Source organism: Rhagoletis pomonella, unplaced genomic scaffold (assembly GCF_013731165.1).
Source record: "Rhagoletis pomonella isolate Grant_MI unplaced genomic scaffold, Rhpom_1.0 Rhpom_scaffold_00007, whole genome shotgun sequence".
Lineage (NCBI taxonomy): Eukaryota > Metazoa > Arthropoda > Insecta > Diptera > Tephritidae > Rhagoletis > Rhagoletis pomonella.
In genome coordinates, this window is record NW_023458561.1 from 70784915 (window position 1) to 70792804 (window position 7890).

Here is a 7890-nt window from a genome sequence, read left to right on the forward strand (position 1 = left end):
CTTCCTCAAACTTGTATTTTTTATACTAAAATTGAATGGGCTACTCGATTATTTATTTATTTTAAGAAAATACCCGGCGTGCTTCACTGCCCCTTAAAGTATTTTTGTGTTCGTTACTCCCTCCCAAAACTCGTACTGTAAAGGAGTTCTAACCAAACCTGCGACTTATGAAGCTTTCTATATTTTTCGTAAATGTGGATGCTAGGCTATTTAATATACATATTTGTGAAGGTGTTTAAAGAGTAGGTAGAGTATCGCCTTCTTCCTGGAAATTTAATTTATAATCCTATAACTCGAGTCTACATATCGCGCCCTTTCTTCAAAGGTGTATTAATTCAATAGAAAGGTGGCAGCCCGTTTCAAAAATATATTCCGACAGTAAACGTTCTCTCACAAAGTCAATAATCTGCCCTAAAACCACGAGAACGCAAACACACAAATTTCCGTCAAACGTCAAATTGCACAAACTTATGTATAAAAGTTAAGATTTGAGCGACAGCGAACACAATTACGTTAAACTAATGGTTCATTTGATGTTTTTTTCGCTTAACAATAGAATAACAGATAACATGAACCTATTTATTAGTTAAAATTTGAGTGTTTAAAATTCTTCCTCTTTTTTTTTTTGGCAGTTTAAGAGTTTTAACAGCCTCGGCCGGAAAAATAGTAGGCGACTTAGGGCTAGTGAGCAGCAAAAATTACTCTCTCAAAGTGTCTCTCAACCGTCCGATAATTGACGAAAGAAACACAAATCCATATCCGTTCATCGCAGTTTTTCATCGATTTTCCTATTTGGTTTGTCAACTCAAGGACGGTACAAAAGCTTAACAACGGCAAACTTTTTTTTATAAGTGACCTCCATGTTCAAATGATTTATTTAACTATAAAGTCGTACGAATGTCACATCCGACATCAGGGAAACACCTATATGGGAACCAAGAAAAAGGGTATTTTTATTTGTCAATGTTATTGCGGCTTGTTAACATTTTATTTTTAATATTTTTTTATTGAGCTTTGTACCACATATCTCATCAGACTTCTTTTTTCTAGACTTTCAATTTTTCCTAATAAACAATCGTGGTACAAAGCTCAATGTTGTTATTAATATAATGTACTATGTTGTTATTACTATTGAGGTGTGGTTGTATTTATTTCAACAAGCTTATTGAGCTTTAAAACAAACCGTTTTGAGGCTAGCGTTTCACACTCTGCACATAGATGATGATCCCCGTTGAAGTATAGAAAAAGGAGTCTGCAGACCTGATGTTCCCAAAAAGCATCTATGATTGTGTAGTAACTAGCGTTGCTGAAAGCTTCCGCTTAAAAATCGTAATTTTACCAAAAAAAAAACGTAATTTCAGCAAAAAAAAAAAATACGTTGCTTTTATTTAACTTTGCATGATAAGCAGGGGCGTTTTTCCCGAACTCAAGCGCTTTCGATAATATTCTGAGTTAGACCTAATCAAATAATTGAGTTTGGTAGAAATCGATAAAGCGGTTACCGAGATAAACCTTTGTATGCCACGCTCAATTCCTAAAAGTCTTTTAACAGTTTTATTTATTGTTAAGAGGTTGTTGTATGTATTTACTTGGAGTAAATTAGCGTCCTCAGTTATTTAAATATCGGAATTTCTCGATTTACCTTTACAAGGGAGGCGGGTGAAATTTTAGTCCAATTTGAATAATTTTCAACGAATTGTTTTTCCGCACCTAGATTATTAAGTGCACCGAGTTTGGTAGAAATTGATAAATCGGTTACCGGAATACATATTTGTCGTCATAAGTCGGCGGCGCCACACCCCTCATCGAAAAATTTATAATCTAATTTTCTGCTAAATGGTTTTTGCAATAATCGATTTTTAGTGAATTAATTTCAGAGTTATCGCAATTATCGTGGTTCTGTAAATTACCGTTATATGGGAGGTGGGCTTGGTTACTGCCCGTTTTCAACGATTTTCAACAGATTTCTTAGCTGGTAAGCCCCAGAATGGCCCGTACCGAGTTTGGTAAGGATTGGAGAAGCATATTTATATAGAGCACTTCATCATAAGGGGACGGGGTTACACCCATTTTCCAAAAATTTCTTAATATTATTTTTGTTTTGACAAAAATACCATTCTTAGTTCATTTGAATGAATGTGACTAGTGGGACACTGAAAATAACTCTATTTTACCCTTGTGCGCCCAAAGATGAATTTTAGCCAAAACACTTAATTTTCACGAGCGATGTGTTTGTGTTGTAAAATATGAATTATACGCTTTCGTTTTCAATAAAAATGAGAACATATCTTCATAGAAATATTAAAAAATATTTAAAATGGTGACTGGTGGGACATCTCCCTGTGACTGCTCTAAAGTAATTATGCATGAAATAAAAATTTCCATTGACAAAAATTACAACTTCTTTTGGCTTTTTTAATATTTTACCACAGGTTAATGAAATGTAATCATTTAAAAAGAAGTTACTACTGGAATAGAGATAATTAGGGCATATTTAAATTTATGTCCTTTTCCTTTCTTCAATGGAATGACCCATCTGTTTTTTTGAACGGCAGGTGAAAAATAATTTTTTTTTGTGGCTCGTTGCTTGATTTTGATAGAGATGCCAGCAAAAGTAAAATGGCTAACACGGCGGCCAAAATCATTCGAGTGAAACTACCCGGTATTACCCGATTTGCGGGGTACCCGGGTTATATACATATGTTGATGCCGATTAAACGAAAAACACCCGGCTAACGCGACATAAAGCTTCTTGTTGTTCTTTTTGTTGAAGCTTCTTGTATAATCTTTCGGTGTGGATAAATATTTTTTCAGTGAGAAATTTGTTTTAAATAAATTTTTTTTTGTCTAGAATTTACACGACTATGTACACCTATCCGCAAGCCTGAGTAGACGCTAGGGTTGCCAACCGTACTATAATATATAGTATTGTACTATTTTTTGGATTTGCGTACTATATAGATACTGTTGGAAAAAATATAGTATATAAAAATACTACATTTATTCAATTATAAATATATTTCAGTAATTTGTAAGAAAGAAATGTTTTAAAATGGATGACATTTATATTGAAATATCAATATTAAAACAAATATACTGGATGCTTTCCATTTCCAGACAACCGGTCAGGTACGAGCATGATTTTTAATTTCGACCAAACTCAAATACATTGTTTGTTGGTCCAAATAATGAGACACGTATTATTCTTATTCGAATTGGCAGTGAGAATTTTTTTTTAAATGCCCATAACTTAGTCAAAATTTAAAGATTCCAACAATGTTTTTACTAGAATGTCAGTAATTCTTGTCACTTCAAGATAGAATGATATAATTATTGATTTTCATTATTTAAAATTTTTTATTTAACAATAAACAAAAAGTGCAAATTTTTTTTTTTTTTAATTTAATTTCTCAAAAAGTGTATTTTTTTCTCTCAAACTTTTTTACCGGGAAAGATACACTTTGAAATGTAAAACAAAGGGTCCACAGATCAAAAATGGTATTATTTTTAAAAATACTTAGAAAGACTTACCAAATTTACTTAAACTTATTTCGCCTATGCTCTCTATTCCTGCAACTTCGACATTCACAGAAAGAGTTTTTTCTATTAAGATTTTGAAATGGTGAGATGAGAGAAATACAGCGAATATGTCACTATAAAAAAATGAACTTTTTGGTTTATATTAATTTATATATTGTCGATAAAAAATTTCAAATTGGCGTGCTTTATCACTCGCCTAGCACAAGTGATGCAGATTTTTTGGATTATTTAACAGAAATATTACTTACTAAATATGATAAAAGCAACCATAATATAGTAGTGGGAGATTTTAATATAAATATGAACTACACTTCTACATATAGTACTAAACTGTCCGAGATATTTTCTGTAATGGGAATGTCCCAAAAAGTAGAGTTTAACACAAGAATTACAAATACAACTGAAACTAAAATTGATTTACTGTATTCAAATTCGGAAGAAATAGAATGCAAAAATTTGATGGATTTCAAAATCTCTGACCATGAAACAATACATTTCAGTGTCAAGACGTCGAAATCGTTCAAAATGAGAATGGTGAAGAAAATTACTGCTTGGGACAGATACAGTCGTGAAAGTTTACAAAACATACTAAGATCGTACAATTTTAATTTCTATAATAACTTGCAAATTGATGATAAAGTGGAACTTATAAACAACAACATAGTGCAAGCAATGGAAAGCTTGACTTACGAAAAAGAAGTGTATATAAAGCTGATGAATAAATGGTATGACCATGAACTGGCACAAATGAATAAAAATAAATTTAATATATACAAACATGCTATACAGACTGGAGTGTGGGATGAATACAGAAGTATAAATAAAAAGTACAAAAAACTAATTAAAATAAAAAAAAGTTCAATTTATGGAAAATAAAGTAAAAATGAGTGAAAATAACGCTAAAGAAATGTGGAAGCACCTCAAACAGGCGGCTTGTCTTGCAGAGGATAACGATGGTATCAAAAAAGTTGTAATAGATGGTGTACTGGTTGAGAATGATACCGAAGTGGCTAATAAACTGAACCTATTCTTCATAAACAGTGTGATTGAAATAAATAGAAACATACCTTGTTTTGACCTAGTAATGAACAGTAGTCAAACCAACTGTAGTTTTAAATTTTCGTATATAACAACCGCTGAAGTTATAAATATTATAAAAACGTTTAAATACAAAATTGGCGGACGAAAACTGTTATCAGATGGAGTACTGAAAGACTCTATAGAGTATTTAGGGTACTTCTATGCACTTATTATTAATGATAGTGTGGAAAGTGGTATTGTACCAGAACGGTGGAAAACGTCGACAGTGGTACCTGTCAAAAAAGTCAAAAAGACAATACAACCAGAAGAGCTTAGACCAATAAATACCCTACCAAGTGATGCCAAAATATTAGAAGTACATGTCAAGAATCAACTGATGATGTACCTCGAAGAAAATAAAATTTTAGTCCAACAACAATCGGGCTTTAGGGAAAAACATTCGTGTGAGACAGCCCTCAATTTGGTGATAGCTGATTGGAAAGAAGAGCTAAATAATAAGAATGTAGTTGTTTCGGTATTCCTGGACCTCAAAAGGGCATTTGAAACGGTGGATAGAGACATATTACTAAAAAAACTGCAACGAATTGGTATAACTGGTACGGAGCTAGAATGGTTTAGCAGCTACTTGAAGCAGAGAAGGCAACGAACTGTGATAAATACAGCGATATCGGAGGAATTGGAAGTACCCATAGGGTTACCACAAGGGTCGGTTCTGGCACCGATATTGTTCCTAATTTACATTAATGATATTGTCAATGCCGTCGAGGGATGTGAAATTCGACTCTTCGCCGACGATGCATTAATTATGATAAGTGAAAATAATATTAATGTCGCTATATCGAAAATGCAAATGGCACTAAATAATTTATATACATGGCTGTGCGGAAATAGACTCAAACTTAATATTAACAAAACAAAATATATGATTATAACCAGAAGAAACTTTAATGATCTCAACGTTGAATTGAAAATAAATAATGAAAGCATACAAAGAGTAGATAGTATCAAATATTTAGGTATTATAATTGATAATAAACTTAAATTTGAGGAACACATAAAATACACCGTTGCGAAAGTAGCTAAAAAAATTGGGATTATGCAGAGAACATCCAAATATCTACATAAAAAATATAAAATACTTATATATAAATCTATTATTGAGCCACATTTTGTATATTGTCCATCGATATTATTCATAATATCAGATAGTGAAATTGATAAGCTTCAAAAGCTTCAAAACCGGTGTATGCGATTTATACTTAAAAAAAGTAGTGATGCCAGAACGGCTGATATGCTGAACAGTTTAAACTGGCTAAGTGTTAAGCAAAAAATTTTCTTTCACTCCATGAAGTTAATTTATAATATAAAGCATGGTTATGTACCTGAATACCTTAGTAAAAATGTATTATTAGTAGAGCAAACACACAATGTAAATACAAGGAATAAACAAAATTTTAAACTGCCATTGTTTAGAACGGAAATAGATAAACAAAACATTTTCTATAAAGGTCTAAAATGTTTCAATGAACTCCCTATGGATTTAAAAACCTGTAATGAAATCTTAGTTTTTAAGAAAAAACTGTATGAATATTGTAAAACCCTAGCTATAAGATAGCAAATTGTTAATGATACTTGAATTAGGCTCTCGTGGCCGTAATAAATACATAATAATAATAATAATAATAATAATAATAATAAAATAAAGCATATCGATGGCTGAGTGAAAGATCGACCTATCTCGGCAGCCAGTTCGAAAACGCTCTATCTCAAAAAACTTTTCAAGAACGCCCTATTTCAGAATTTAATTGAAAAACACCCTATCTCAAAATTCGGTTCAAAAACGCCCTATCTCAGTTCAAAATGTATTGAAAATATGCTGATATAGGGCGTTTTTGAATCGGCAGCTGAGATAGGGCGGTTTGAAACCTACCTTATTATTTAGAGTGGCATTTTTATTTTTTTTCTCTGACGTCAGGATTTATTTTAAAGGACTTTGTAATTTCAATGAAACAGAAAATTTCTTTAGATTTAAAAAAACTTAAAATTGTTTGGATTCACAAGAACGTATAGGTAATTTTTTTAACTGACAAAGTCAAACCGTCAAATTTGAGGACTTTATATACATCAGTCCTTAGTATATATTTTTTTTTCAAAAACAAATATTGCGAAATTTCAGGGATACAATTTTAAAAGGACATTTTCAATACAACACCTACAACTTATCCTTATCAACTTGGAACTTGCAGTTTATTATACTCAAATTTATTCCATGTTCTGACCGACAACGAAAACACTTTGAAAACGAGTTTTGAGATTGTGGGCTGAAGTCTGTTCACACCGGCTGTTAGGGTATTCGTTTACATTTCTTAAATTCTTTGTTTACAGTTTTGCTACAAAAAAAGACACAAAACCAAAATACTTATTTTTTTCATTTTCCTTCCATTAACAGCCAATTAACAATAACTCTGAACTGGAGTATTAAAGATGATAATAGGGAATTTACATGATTCAACTTTCACAGGAGATTAGTTGAATCAAAAGCTGAACGAAAGTAGGCAGCCGACCAACTTCACTGAAAGCGATTAGTTGAAAGGCCGTTTACACCAGACGATTGTTGCTTTGAACTAAAAGTTGCCTGAAAAATCGCCTCATATAAATTCCCTATTAAATATGACTTCCGCTTCGATAAATTGTCGAAAAAAACTAGTGAAGACGCCGATTGGAATGAGTGCAACGTGAGTTTTCACGTAGTTTTCAGCGAAAACTAGTTTTCGTTTGACAGATTTTACATGGAGGTAAACACCAAGTTTTAGGTCGAAAACCAGTTTTAGCAACAAAAACATGTTTTCGATGTTGGTCAGAACATGGTATTACGGGGCTATTAAACTGTATACGAAATTTTTTTTTCTGGGAATTACAATTAAATTGATAACTTGATGAAATTTTGTTGAATTTTTAATTTTAGTGCAACGTCTGTAACCTGAATTGTTATGGTTTTTGGTATAGATATGATAGTTTAGATAAAAAAAACGATTAAAATTAAATACATAAATAATCAAAACTTGTCAATAAGTGAGACTCGTATAATTATGAAACGCAATGTACACAGTGGTACATAGGTATCCTATGTGGAAATCTTTTCATAAGCGAGTACTCATAAATTCTATACATTAAGGCTCACGTCAGTCAGTACTGGGCACACGCAACGCACAACCGATTAGTGTTGAGAAACCCAAGGGACACTCTCAAACAACCGGCGCAGCGATGCAAGGGGACGTCGATAACCCTATTCACATAAATACGCATATA

At 32.2% G+C, this 7890-nt stretch overlaps 1 protein-coding gene across 1 annotated transcript in view; it reads right to left on the reverse strand.

Moving 5' to 3' along the window:
- Positions 1–7890, reverse strand: part of LOC118743992 (mucin-19) — an 86488-nt gene that overhangs the window by 51880 nt on the left and 26718 nt on the right. The window lies entirely within an intron of this gene.